Below are 15,412 nucleotides of genomic sequence, written 5' to 3'. Positions count from 1 at the left end.
ATGTAAGAAACGCTGCGATAATCTGTGATTAAAAACATCCACAAACAGAACCAGAGAGATTATCTTACATTTTAAAGATAAATGAGCAGATTTTCTTTCCTGCTAATTGCTGGGAGGCTCCAGCTTCCCCGCAACCCTGAACTGGACTAAGAAAATTAATTAAGAAATTATTTTCTTCCAAAACTTTACCTTAAAAATTTGCTGTAAATGACACTTTAAAGTTTAACAGAAATGTAAACTCAGTGCAACACTACATTTATTTGTAATGGGCTCGACACTCAGGGGCGACCAGGCGAAACTCATCACCATCCAGGTGAGACCCAACACACAGGACGCAGCAGAAAAAAACACAAAAAGACAACTCTGGGTTCATCCTAGGTTACAAACTAGGAAACAGCATGGTGAACATCGTCATCTGATGGCGGACCTCAAGCCTGATCCAGATAATCGTGAATGAGCGCAACATTTCACATGCACGAATGTCGCCTGTCGCTTGGCTGGAGGAGGGCAGCCATTTTTGCCTCATCGCACAAGTGCCATAAAAAATGATGGAGAAGGAGCAACACCACCTCCTGTGTGTCTAGCACATTAGTTGACTGGTGTAATTTGTGTTGCATGAAAATGACCAGTCATAACCTCACCGTCCACCTTATCACTTCCACCTGCTCTACTTCCTGTTAGAACAAACATCCAACCAGCCAATCACATGGCGGCATGCACATGTGGTGAAGACAACCTGCTGAAGTTCAAAGAAAGAGGATTTAAGAGACTTTGAACGTGGTATGGTTGTTGGTCTGAGTATTTACTCAGATTCTCACCCACAACCATCTCCAGGGTTTCCAGAGATGGTCTGAAGAAGAGAAAACATCCAGAGCAGCAGTTGTCTGGACCAGGATGCAGCAGAAGACACACCGGGTGCCTCCTGCCAGCTAAGAACAGGAAACTGAGGCTACAATTCACACACACTCACCAACACTGGACAATAGAAGATGGAGAAACGTTGCTGGTCTGATGAGTCTCCATTTCAGCTCCACATTCAGATGCTCGGCTCAGAATCTGCTGGAAACATCATGAAAACATGGATCCATCCTGCCTTGGATCAACGCTTCAGGCTGCTGCTGGTGTAATGGTGGGGGGAGATTTTCTTGGCCCACTTTGGGCCCCTTAGTACCAACGTGTCCTGGTTTAACCAGCACAGCCTACCTGAGTATTGTTGCTGACCATGTCCATCCCTTTATGACCACAGTGGAGCATCTTCTGATGCTACTTCCAGCAGGATAATGCACCATGTCACAAAGCTCAGATCATCTCCACCTGCTTTCTAGAACATGACGATGAGTTCACTGGACTCCAACGGCCTCCACAGCCACCAGATCTCAGTCCAGTAGAGCAGCTTTGGGATGTGGTGGAACGGGAGGTTCTCATCATGGATGCAGCCGACAAACCTGCAGCAACTGTGTGATGCTGTCATGTTAATATGGAGAAAACCTCTGAGGAAGGTTTCCACCACCTGCTTCATCTATCACACCAGGATTAAAAAAGTCCGACCCGGTACTAGAAGGTGGACCTGATGAAGAGGACGACCCGGTACTAGAAGGTGGTCCTGATGAAGAGGACGACTCGGTACTAGAAGGTGGACCTGATGAAGAGGACGACCCGGTACTAGAAGGTGGTCCTGATGAAGAGGACGACTCGGTACTAGAAGGTGGACCTGATGAAGAGGACGACCCGGTACTAGAAGGCGGTCCTGATGAAGAGGACGACCCGGTACTAGAAGATGGTCCTGATGAAGAGGACGACCCGGTACTAGAAGGTGGTCCTGATGAAGAGGACGACCCGGTACTAGAAGGCGGTCCTGATGAAGAGGATGACCCGGTACTAGAAGGTGGTCCTGATGAAGAGGACGACCCGGTACTAGAAGGTGGTCCTGATGAAGAGGACGACTCGGTACTAGACGATAGACCTGATGAAGAGGACGACCCGGTACTAGAAGGTGGTCCTGATGAAGAGGACGACTCGGTACTAGAAGGCGGACCTGATGAAGAGGACGACCCGGTACTAGAAGGTGGTCCTGATGAAGAGGACGACCCGGTACTAGAAGGTGGTCCTGATGAAGAGGACGACTCGGTACTAGAAGGTGGTCCTGATGAAGAGGACGACTCGGTACTAGAAGATCGACCTGATGAAGAGGATGACCCGGTACTAGAAGGTGGTCCTGATGAAGAGGACGACCCGGTACTAGAAGGTGGTCCTGATGAAGAGGACGACTCGGTACTAGAAGGCGGACCTGATGAAGAGGACGACCCGGTACTAGAAGGCGGTCCTGATGAAGAGGATGACCCGGTACTAGAAGGTGGTCCTGATGAAGAGGACGACCCGGTACTAGAAGGTGGTCCTGATGAAGAGGACGACTCGGTACTAGAAGGCGGACCTGATGAAGAGGACGACCCGGTACTAGAAGGCGGTCCTGATGAAGAGGACGACCCGGTACTAGAAGGCGGTCCTGATGAAGAGGATGACCCGGTACTAGAAGGTGGTCCTGATGAAGAGGACGACCCGGTACTAGAAGGTGGTCCTGATGAAGAGGACGACTCGGTACTAGACAATAGACCTGATGAAGAGGACGACCCGGTACTAGAAGGTGGTCCTGATGAAGAGGACGACCCGGTACTAGAAGGTGGTCCTGATGAAGAGGACGACTCGGTACTAGACGATAGACCTGATGAAGAGGACGACCCGGTACTAGAAGGCGGTCCTGATGAAGAGGATGACTCGGTACTAGAAGGTTTACAGTGAATGTATTCTACAATTTTCACTTCCTAAACATTGTTAAAAATAAACACTGTAGATATTCACCTACCAGCTTTATTCCTACTTGGGACACAATCAGGCTGTGATGTACAAATTTAATTTTTCAATTTTTGTGTTATTCCAACTAAATACAGTTTAGTACAGTGGTGGCCTGATGGTCTCAGTGTGTACAGCTCCACAGTGTTTGACATCAATATGTCTGTGAAATGTCAACAGACTAATTGCGGGGCATTTATTGGAGCTGATGGCCCCAGTGATCCAGAATCTGAACTGACTCTGTATCATCGTCATATCATCAAATCTACAATAAGGCAAAGTGATACCTCTGCCTGCCGCGCCCCCCCCACTCTGCTTTGACAGATGTGACTATTCATGCTGCTGCTCTCCAGCCCCGACCTGTCAGGCCTGTCAATGTGATCATTCCTTCCTCTAATTGAAGTCAGAGATGAGGAGGAGGCACTAGGTGGGGATACAAGGAAAGGGAATGTGGTATTAACTGTTGTTTTGGAGGACTCGTGGATCAGGCAGGAATGGCACTGAGACGTAAGAACCTGAGTGATACGTTTCTTTATCTGGTCTTTATGAGGACTAGAGCTGCAACTTTCTACATTACTTGCAGTTTTTTTTGTGATTTTTCAGAGATACCTGTAAAACTCTATTACAGTGATCAAGATTACCTAAAACAGATTAATTTTTTTCTAAATCTTGCAGAGCCATCTGTCCCCGTATATTCTTCAAGAGGTAAAAGACTGATCTGGTTTCTGCTTTAATATGGCTGGTAAAATTTAGTTTAGAGTCCAAAATGACACAACATTTTTGGATTCATCCGTTGGTTTCATCTTTGGTTCCAAATGCAGTTATTTCATATGAAAGAAGAAGAAACTTCTGGAACATTCAAGTATTGATTTGAAGGAGACGCAAACAGAAACTTTGACTGGGACCAGAGTTCCCTGGTGAGACAAGAATATAGAGCTGAGTGTTGTCAGCATAATTATGATCAGATCATGGTTTGTTTCCATGATCTGAGCTGGTAGAAGCATGTAGATGCAACAGAAGTGGGCCCAACATGGAGCCTTGGGGAACTCCACATATCATCTTTAAGTAGATCTATAGTTACTATTTGATATAAAATAGTTCCTGTCCTTCAGGTCTGAATTTAACCAGTTCAGAACCAGACCGCAGATGTTCACCCAATTTTTCAGGTTATAACAGGTTGTTAAGGTTGACAGAAGCAAAACACACACGTCACCACCTCTCAGATTCTGTGGTATTTTTTTTATTAGGGCAGCATTGTTTGCATGTTTTAGTTTTTTTAAAAAATAGAAAACGTGGTTTTAGTTGATGAAAATTTGAGCAAGACAATCTGAAACCAACACCTCAATTTTACTGAGTTGTTGTGGACCGAAAGAAGTTGTCAGCCATTCATCTTTTATAGACAGAATTCAATTTAGAGGAACAGATATCTATAAACATCACAGACCTGAAATCTATAGCTAAATATCATCTGCATAACAGTGATAGAATACATTTAACCCTCAGGATCCTTTAAAAAAAATTAGATATTTGATCCGAAGGACCAAAAATGTCATTTCAAAAGAGTCAGTTATATCAGATCAATATGTGTAGTTTTTAACTCTTTAAAGGCCCATTTGTTGACACAACTCTACGATTTCTTATGAAAAACTAAACAAGAAAACTAAAACAAATTCCATATAATACATTTCAATGAATATTTGCTTATTATTAATAGGCCCTAGGATGGGTCAATGATTTGCAGCAACATTAATTTTCATGTGCTGTTATATTTGATAAAGTGTTGGTATAAAAAAATAAAAACTTGTGCATTTGATCCAAACTAAAAAGTCACTTTTGTAAAAACAGCTGTAATAAATTGTATGAATATTTACACGTTTTATAATGATTTTAAAATGTCCACTTTAGTATTTTCAATCAACTTCTGCCTGAAATCAAATAATTATTATAATTTGTAGTTTTTAAGCCTTTAAAGGCCAGGTAATTTACAAAACTCCATAGTTTTCATAGTAAAAAACTAGAATAATTCAGATAAAATGACCTTTCCTTTAAATATGAAATAAGTGGTGCAATCTTATAAACTAATATAGAAATTAAAAATAGAAGGCATGTAGTAAACTTATCCTAATATAAAGGAATGCATTTGTTTATTTATATTAAGAAATAAGGCATCAGAAATGTTTGTCCTCAAGATCAAATGTGTACATTTTTGTGCTGCTTAGCCTGGAAATTTCAGCTATATTCAGTCAGCAGAGCTGCAATGGCGTGGAAATTAAAATGTCTCTAGGATCTCTTCAGGTTTAAATGTGCTCATAAGATTAAATGTGAACAACCCTGGGCCCAGTACAGAACCTTGGGGAACTCCTGAGGACAAGGTCCAGACGATGACTTAAGAGCTCGGTTATCTGACCTCCCAGACCGACTTCACAAAAACCAGGCTTATGATTGGCTGATGGAGCGCCACCTTCTGGATCACAAGGCACTTACAGGCTGTAATTTCATAATTTGAGTGACTTACTTATGTTCATAGATTCTCCACGTTGAGGAAAAAGTGGCATCCCTAATTTGTCTTGCTGACTTCTTTGTACTTTTGGAAAGTTTAAAATCCCATCCAGGGAGCTGAGATAAATTACCAGAGTTTTACTTCTGCAAACGGGGAGGTAGTCTTGGTCACTGCAGCACAATGCTATTAATAATGACAGAGGAGAGGCCTAAGAGTAGAAGAAAAAGAGTTAGTGGTGGTAGAGTGGAGGCGCAGCCTTGCAGTTGTGTGTCGGCTGTGTTGTGGTGGTTTGGTTTGGGATTGTGTGCAGGTTAGCTGTTAGTTCTCAGGGCAACTCTCTCTGTCTGATGATGTTTGCTGCTGACCTTTAAACAACTCTGTCCCATCATCCTCTGCTTCTCCTGCAGAGGCCCACAGGGAGTGAACACACACACATTTACACACTGTTTCACAAAGAGTAAAAGAGAAACCATCTTCGAACTCACACACACTCGTGCATGTAAATAGGCCTCTGCAGGCATGCAAAAACACACTGTACACAGATCCAACTGTGCACACGCAAACACGGCAAACACACAGACGCATCACTGTCTGAGGTTTGGTGGTAATGAGGCCTGTCATCCCTCCACACAGCCTCTCTCCTTCCCTCTTCCTCCTCTTTCTCTTTCTTTCTTCTTTCATTGATCCACTAACAGATCCCCAATATAATAACTAGCATTCGCTGTGGGAGTCTCAGCCCACTCCTCCTCCTCCTCCATATCCTCCACACGCATCCCTCCAGACCATTTAAAAACCTACCAACCACTTTCTTCTCCTTTTCTCTGTCTCTTTATCTCCTTCTGTTTCTCTCTGTGCCCTCCATCTCCAGCGATCTGCTCTGTTACTGGGTTCAGACAGTCCCGTTAAGCCGGCTGCAAACAGAGAGGCTTTTCTGACATGAGCTGAGTGGAGGTGCTGGATGTTTAAGGCGGGAGTTTGTCCGTCTTTCCCTTCATTTCACCTGCTGGTCCGTAGGAAAAATAAAACGAGCAGAAGATATAGACTCAGCTGAGATGTTTCAGAGGCAGGTCAGGACATTTCTGAGGATTTCCATCATCCTGCGCTCCGACAGGCTGCAGCCGACTGGCTCCTTAAAGGGATCATATTAATGCACTTATATGTGTATAAATGCAAGATTAAAGCTGATTTAACCACATAAAACAGCAATATCAACAGAAAGAGGTTAAAATAAATAAAATAGAAAAAACAGAGGAAAAGTAAAAAATCAATAAATGTTGATCTCAGACCAGGAAAAGTACAGCAAAGTTTCCTGTTAGTTTCCTTGTTCGTCCAGATTATTTTCTTATTAACAAATAAAGAAATTAGCTTTTACATTTCTAATTTCTTTTAACGATGTTATTTCTAAGTGAAGAGATATTTTAGTTTTTATAGCGGCCTAAAGAAGGAAATCACTCCGCTCATTGGTATTCTTGGAATACCATCACAATAAAACTTTTCATCCAGCGTTCCATGTGAGAGATGATCAGACCAGCTGCTTGCATTCAGTCAGCATCCTGGACTTTCTACTGGTCGCTGTTTCATTAAACATTTATTATCTATTTTATTTGAGATTTTTTTTTTATTTTTATTTAAAAGTCCAATATTATGCAAACTTCCATTTCTAAAGGTTTTCTAACATTGTGTCCTCGTAGCCTGTATGAGGCCCAGAAATGGTCAAATTCTGTCTCCTCTCGCACTGCTTGCTCTTTTTTAGTGAATGTGCTCAAACAGGCGAGTCTGAGATCTTTCCCTTTGTGACCTCATGAAGGAAAATGACCACGCCCCCCGGTAGTGGATGCTGTCATTGACCTGCCCCCCGGCTAGCTGAGTCTGCTGTCTGAAATCACGAGCAGGCGCCAGCGAAAGCCAGATCTTGTCCCAGAGGGGCGTGGCCAGACGCCACTCATGACCAGTTGAAGGTTCAGACAGAAACAGCCGTTCTCAGCAGAGCTCTCTGCAGCCACGTCTGGAACGGCTGGGAGGAAGGACCAAGGCTGGATTTAGGGAAATCACTGCTGCTGTTCCCGCTGTGATGCTGTTAATGTTTTATGTGAAGCACTTTGAACTGGTCTGTACATGAAACGTGACGTAGAAATAAACTTGCCTCTCAGAGGACAAAAACCTGATCATTGTCTTGAGGAGGGTATCGGATTGTGATCAGACTGGATTTCGTTTGCTTTTTCTGACCCGTTTCTGGTTTTTCTGTTTAATTTTCACATCCTGAGGAACTTGACCACATCTCTGTGCTGTAAACGGTCTCTCAGGGACAAATGAAGTTTTCTGAATTTAATTAAAATGAGTATGTCTATTTGACTGCTTTCAGAGTAAAGGTAGACTGGTTAAGGTGTGTAAACATCGTTGGGGTGAAGAGTAAATGGGGAGGACAGGTGGAAACGTTTCTGGTTTACCTAAAATAAAAAACTTCCGGAGGAAGATGAATCTCTCTGGAGTGATGCAGCCGCCTGAGGAACAACAGAACTTGACCATATCACACGATAGATGTAAAAACCTGGTTTTATTTTTGCTGTGAGAACATGGAACATAAAGTTCAGAAGTATCAGTGATATTCTTCATTAGCTAGTTTTAAGGATTAACTTTTATCTACTCTGGTTTATTGTTGCACACAGTTTGTGTCCTTACATCTGTTATTAAATAAATTTATAAAATACATTTCATATATTTAAAATACATTTTGTGGACTTCATATATTAAATGTATTTTAATTGATTATATACCTATGTTTTATTTTTAGCTGGATAAAGAAGTTTTACCGTTTTTATTTACATTCATCGCTGCTTCCAGATTCCAGATATCTGGAAGTTAAAGTCCAGTATTCCACATGATGATGTGGAAATGTACATACATGTACATTTCCACATGTGTAGTAACCCTGACCACCTGAACGGACTCACCTCATCATACAAGCTGAGTCGCGTCTAGGAAGTCAGATAGATGGAAAACAAGAAGTTTTCCATCTTTTATTTTCCCTCGTCTGGTACCACTGCTGTAATACTGACCCTGGTACTACTGCTGTAATACTGACCCTGGTACTACTGCTGTAATACTGACCCTGGTACCACTGCTGTAATACTGACCCTGGTACTACTGCTGTAATACTGACCCTGGTGCTACTGCAGTAATACTGACCCTGGTACTACTGCAGTAATACTGACCCTGGTACTACTGCTGTAATACTGACCCTGGTACTACTGCTGTAATACTGACCCTGGTACCACTGCTGTAATACTGACCCTGGTACTACTGCTGTAATACTGACCCTGGTGCTACTGCAGTAATACTGACCCTGGTACTACTGCAGTAATACTGACCCTGGTACTACTGCTGTAATACTGACCCTGGTGCTACTGCAGTAATACTGACCCTGGTACTACTGCAGTAATACTGACCCTGGTACTACTGCTGTAATACTGACCCTGGTACTACTGCAGTAATACTGACCCTGCTGACCCTGGTACTACTGCTGTAATACTGACCCTGGTACTACTGCTGTAATACTGACCCTGGTGCTACTGCAGTAATACTGACCCTGGTACCACTGCTGTAATACTGACCCTGGTACTACTGCTGTAATACTGACCCTGGTACTACTGCTGTAATACTGACCCTGGTGCTACTGCTGTAATACTGACCCTGGTGCTACTGCAGTAATACTGACCCTGGTACTACTGCAGTAATACTGACCCTGGTACTACTGCTGTAATACTGACCCTGGTACTACTGCTGTAATACTGACCCTGGTAATAATGCAGTAATACTGACCCTGGTACTACTGCAGTAATACTGACCCTGGTACTACTGCAGTAATACTGACCCTGGTACTACTGCTGTAATACTGACCCTGGTAATAATGCAGTAATACTGACCCTGGTACTACTGCTGTAATACTGACCCTGGTACTACTGCTGTAATACTGACCCTGGTACTACTGCTGTAATACTGACCCTGGTAATAATGCAGTAATACTGACCCTGGTACTACTGCTGTAATACTGACCCTGGTACTACTGCTGTAATACTGACCCTGGTACTACTGCTGTAATACTGACCCTGGTAATAATGCAGTAATACTGACCCTGGTAATAATGCAGTAATACTGACCCTGGTACTACTGCTGTAATACTGACCCTGGTACTACTGCTGTAATACTGACCCTGGTAATAATGCTGTAATACTGACCCTGGTAATAATGCAGTAATACTGACCCTGGTACTACTGCAGTAATACTGACCCTGCTGACCCTGGTACTACTGCTGTAATACTGACCCTGGTAATAATGCAGTAATACTGACCCTGGTACTACTGCTGTAATACTGACCCTGGTACTACTGCTGTAATACTGACCCTGGTAATAATGCAGTAATACTGACCCTGGTACTACTGCTGAACCGACGAAGCTAAAACTGGAGAAACATGATCTCTGATGGTGGTCCTCATCAGAACCCTTGCCGCAGCATCTTGGATCAGATGGAAACTTTTAGAATAATCAGAAACTACAGTCGTCCAGGTTGGAAGGAACAGATCCAGGACCAGTTTTCCTGCAGGTCAGTATTTCAACCAGAGCATGTGACCTGGCGTCACCGCGAGCGGCCTACGTGCCAAGCGTGTGTGTATGTGTCGGGGTTTATAAGCTTCACTCTGCTCAGAAATCATTCATGTTTTCAGACGAATCACAGACAGCTGGTGTCGTCTGGCAGCATCTGTGCAACTGAAAGCAAACTGCTGGACAGCCTGCTGGAAGCAGGAAGCTGCTGGAAGATGTAAAAGCCCCCTGGATATAAAGCTCACCTCTTCGTTCCACTTCCCTCCAACGCAGAAAGGTGGCGTCCAAACCTGAAGGAGTAAAAGCCTGGGAGGCTCAGCAGCTCTGGGTGTCAGGAAGGACGAGTTTTTGCAGTTTAGTTGTGATTTTCGTTTCTATAATTGAACGGGTGGGCGACGGAACAGTTTTTCTTAGTTGGCAGCAGACAGTTAAACTGGCCCTAAAGCAGACGGTAAACAGTGCCGTTCAGACATCTGCAAGATAGAACCGACTCATCTGGTAGAGATGTGATGTTCATGAACGAATCGACTCTTTTAAATGAACGGTGAGAACCGAGTCGTAGTTGTGAGTCGCTGTGTTCCATCGTAGGAGTCTAAGAGTCCAACACACTTCATTCACCTGACCAGCTTATAGAATAATTCCCACCAACAGAGGATGTGCCTGTTTGAATTATTCTGATCTAAGTCTTATGATTGCTAGCAGTAGTTCTGTCCTTAATTAAAATGAGTTACCCTGATCGAATTCTAAATAAAAAGAAGTGTTTTAACTGGCTGTTTGAAAGGAACAGCTCCTCAGGATCCAGTTTCCTTCAAAGATCCATAAATCCCATCTCCTGTAGAGGTTCGCTGCACAATATTAAAAACAATAAATGAATAATACAGTTTAAATCCAATAAAAGCAACTCATATCTCTCATAAATTACAACGAAGTAAAAAAACATCCAGTTTTTTGTGACGATAATGAAAAACATCAGCATTGAAGAAAGTTGTATTTTTAAGGTGTGAAGTTGAGGGAGGACGAGCCGACAGCTGTGATATATTTCAGGGTTTTCCGTTGACTTCCTGTCTTCCTCCAGAGATTTCTGCCTGGCTCTGACCTTTGTGTTCGCTGATGTTTTCCTCTCATGTGTGTTTGTATCTGTTTATCTGCTGTAGAACAGAGGAAAACAAATCACCGCTGTAGTTCTCATTAGCAGCAGTTTCGTGTCAGCGCTGAGAGATCAGCTGTCAGCCTCTGCAGCCATAATTACACCGTTTAACAGCAGCACACACACCGCCTCAAATTAGAGACAGAAACTAGCTGCCTGCGTTATTCAGGGCGAGTGTGAAGATAAAAAAAACCTGCAGAAATCTGAGAAAAGCCAAATGACAACAGGCGTTAAATGAAACTACAAAAAAGGCAGAAAATATAAAAGAAATGTTTTTAATATCTTTATCATAACTTCACTGATTTAACTAAGTAAATGAAGACTTTTAAACTATGATCAAAACATGAATGAAAAGGCTGTTTCTCGTTCCCAATGGACCTGAAACTTATTAGATTAGGGAGACTGGGGATGGTTGTAACATGGGGAGTTGGAACGCCACTATTTTCACCAATCAAGAATGAGACAGGAGTCAGAAGATCATTCCAGTGTTTGCCCACTTCCTTCTCCATCTCACATGGCAGTGAACAAGGCTGAAAACACATGTATGCTGATTTTGGGGTAAGAAAGTTATTTTTTTTACCAACACTTAATTTAGTTTAGTACTTATGTAACTTAAAATAAAACCATATGACTTACAGTAAATGAAAAAGTTGTCTTTTAGGCAGAATGTGATGCATTCCCCCCTAATTTCAAATCACTCTGCTAACACAGCTACCTAAACATTGGCTGACAGGGTGGGTTAAACATTTATGTGAACAGTGTTAAACCATCCCCATCCATAAAATTAGGTTGTTTTTTTATTTTATTATTTTATGTCTAGGCAATAGAAAAAAGAAAGAGAGATGTGTGCCAGCTTTTTTTTTTTAAAAAAAGCATCTGATGAGGTCTCAAAGAAGGGAAAGTCATTCAGATCAGTTACAGGAATCTGTCATGTAACACTGAGCAGATCCTGCAGATCACTGCAGACGCTGAGAGACCAGCGATCCAGTCATCTTCCCAGAGTAAGCTACAATAGAATAAAGAAAAGCAGAAGAAGAAGCAGCAACACCACCCCCACCAATAAATAAATAAATACACACATGAAAAACAATGAAAGGCCATGCTGGAGATTCTGAGACCTTGGATGATGGGAATATTTGTATTATCTACATGGAGCCATCTTGCAGCTCAAGGCCAAAGGAAGTTTGGGGCCACCAAGCTCGTACTCCAGGGTTACCAACTTTCATTTGTCAATATTCTGATTCAGATTAAGAACATAGTCAAACAAAATATGTACAAACTAGCCCTGTTTTCTTTTTTCTTTGTTTTTTATATGCAAAAAGTATGTAAGCTCAATATCACACCTGAATCTTTTTACACAAGTGCAGAGTTATCATGAAGCAGCCATAGTCCTGTTATGGAAGCTTGTTCAAGTAGGCTTATTCACACACAAATTCACACACTTCTGAGTTAAACACTGAACTTTTGAGCTGTGGTCAGTTAAAGAGAGATTTTTTTTGGGATCTTTCTTTTCTTTTAAATAAATCCATTTTTGAAGCATATTATATGGTGTGGCATCTGTTTAGGCTTCTTTTGTCCAGTTGTTACAACCCTCCCCAGTAGTGGGGTAGGTTGTAACAAAGGACGACCATGTGTTTGACATTAACATACGACGTCTGTGATATTCTTGCAGAATTTTGAATTGGTGCATTTTTTAGTGAAGAAATGTGGGTATTTCATATAAAAGTTTGAGAACTGTAGCTCAAAAATTCAATGAGTTACAGGTGTTGCAGCAAAAAGTGTTACAACCATCCCCAGTCTCCCTATAGAATAAAAAACTTTTTTATTTACAAAGATTCTCTCAGGTGTCACCAGATTGTTGCTAACGTGGTTGCTATGGATGGTGCTACGTACATGTCACGTTCCAATCCTATTTTCTGCTGTCTGCATGGGCTTCGTTCCATTTCAAATTACTGTCACCATCCTCACCTACTGTCACTGAGGTAGCTGATGGTCCACGCCAGCCTTCTCCATCTTCCCCTGCAGCAGTAATGGCTGGATGGTGTTGAAAGCACTGAAGAAGTCAAAGAACATGACTCTCATAGAGCTCCCAGGCGACTCCAGGTGAAACAGGACCTGCAGCAGGCCATCATCCACCTCAACGCCAGGTCGGTAGATGAACTGCAACGGGTCGAAGCATAGAGCTCACCTGGGTAGGAAGATGGCCAAGGATGATCCTCTCCATGGTCTTCATCAGATAGTAGGTCAGGGTGATGGGTCTACAGTGGTTTAGTTCCCTAAAGTGGGCTTTTCTGGAAACTGGAACCACACAGGAGGTCTTCCACAAGACTGGGACTTTCTCCCAGCAGGCTCAAGGCGGATTTATGGTTGCGTTTGCGTCAGTGTAACCGCCGTAAGCTCGGCGTAGCTCTGCAGAGGCTCGACGCAAACTCCTCCAGACCAGACGTGCACCCCTGCTTCGCAGACGGCTACGCGGAGGTACTCCATTATGATTGGTCAGTTTGGGATCACATGTTGCCGGATATCGGCATCTTTTCGCTGAATTTGTGTGGTAACCACCGTTTTTAAAAACAATAACCTGTGGATCAAGTTCATGAGAGGCTGATCGAATTATTTCCTCATTTTCTTCCACAAGCTAATAAAGACACTGGACATACTGGACGCCATGTTTTAAAACCTATGGAACTGGAGGTTCGGGGGAGGAGCAGAGCTGACCATGATGAGCTGGGGTGCTGAGAGGAGATGAGTGGAGAGATGGGAGACCGATGGATGGGGACTGAGATCAGAGTCAAATCAGCTGAAAAACAGCTTGTTTGCCCTGAGGTCGTGGCCAGAGATTCAGACCTCTCCAGACATCGTTTTGTTCCTAGCGCTGCTCCAGTTTCTGCCTTTAGGCTGTTTTGCACCTCCTGATGTTGTACTAAAGTTCCCATTGTTCTCTCTGCAGCTCCTCCATGTCTCCTGAAATGAAAGCCATCTTATTCGTTCAGCAGAGCCTTCAGCTCAGGGGTCACCCAGGGCTTGTTTTTCATACTTACATCCTCATTGTTTCCAATCTTGGATTTTCTTCCCTTGGATTTTTCTCCAGGGACGTGGAGGTTTTAAGCCGACAGTAATTTCTGTTCAGGATCTTCAGCATGTTGCTCTTTTAGCTGGAAATCAAACAATCTGATGATAGCTTCCTGCTGGGTGTGGATCAGTACCGGAGAGGCAGCTAACAGGCTGAAGGTTCTGGTAAAGCTGGCTGTGATGCTCAGAGAACGTTGCCTGGATCATTTCTAAATGAACGTCTGCTGAAGGACTCAAATTTAAAGAACCTTCCCTGAACCACCGTTTCCCTTCTTTCTGTCTGGGTCCTCCGCAGCCGCTTCCACCGGATTGTAGAGCTTATTCCTTTAATTCTGTCAACATACAAGTTTCCCTCACTTGTAAGGACAAATATAAGTAAGGAAAAATAAATAAATTCAACTACTTGGTGGGTGTTTTATTTGATAAATAAACGCAGCCCTCATAGTCGGGTACCAGCAGTCAGGACAGGCCGGCTGGCCGAAGGCAGTGACCCTTTCCTGGCTGCATCTCTCAGCTCTTCCATGGTCAGTTTGGAGCATCATCTTCTCTATTAATTTCTTTATTGAGCCATTTTTAGATTTCTGTATTTATTTTTAATTTGGTAGTTTCGTCCATATTTAAGAGCTTTGTCACAGCGGTGACCCAAATTCACCAAAAACATTTTATTTCTGCAGATTGTGACCGTTTTCCAGCCTCACATGCAGAAGAAGCTGCAGGATGACCCATATATCACACATTAACCACTCAGTCGTTGCATCTGGCATTCTGGTCCACACCTCTTACCAGTGAGCTGTAATGGGGTTAGTACTCATACTGGTACTCGGTACTGGCAAGTATTCAAATATAAGTACTTGAAAAAAATGTGGTATCAGTGTATCCCAATTACAAACCCTTGGTAAGTTAAGACCTCTGAGATGTGAATGATGTATACCATTCCCAGCTACAATCATAACTGATAATCTGAATCTGCAGTCTATCTGCAACAAAAATGCTCCTGTTACATCAGCAAAGGTCCAGTAAAATTGTTGCTCCGAAACTAATCTTTGTCAACAAAAAGCCATTTTGGGAGGAAATATAGGATTTTAAGGGTTAACAGGTTGCAAACTGGAGATATTGTTGCTCCAGCTGCACAAAAATAAAGAACATTTGGCTAAAATGACACAATAAACAGGCTTTATTAATGTTGTTGCACAGCTCATTGTGCATGCTGTAGTACAGGATAAATACTGGGAATCTGGTCATCTGTGCTG

The sequence above is a fragment of the Melanotaenia boesemani genome, chromosome 11 (genome assembly GCF_017639745.1).
Source record: "Melanotaenia boesemani isolate fMelBoe1 chromosome 11, fMelBoe1.pri, whole genome shotgun sequence".
Lineage (NCBI taxonomy): Eukaryota > Metazoa > Chordata > Actinopteri > Atheriniformes > Melanotaeniidae > Melanotaenia > Melanotaenia boesemani.
This window is presented reverse-complemented; position numbering follows the sequence as displayed.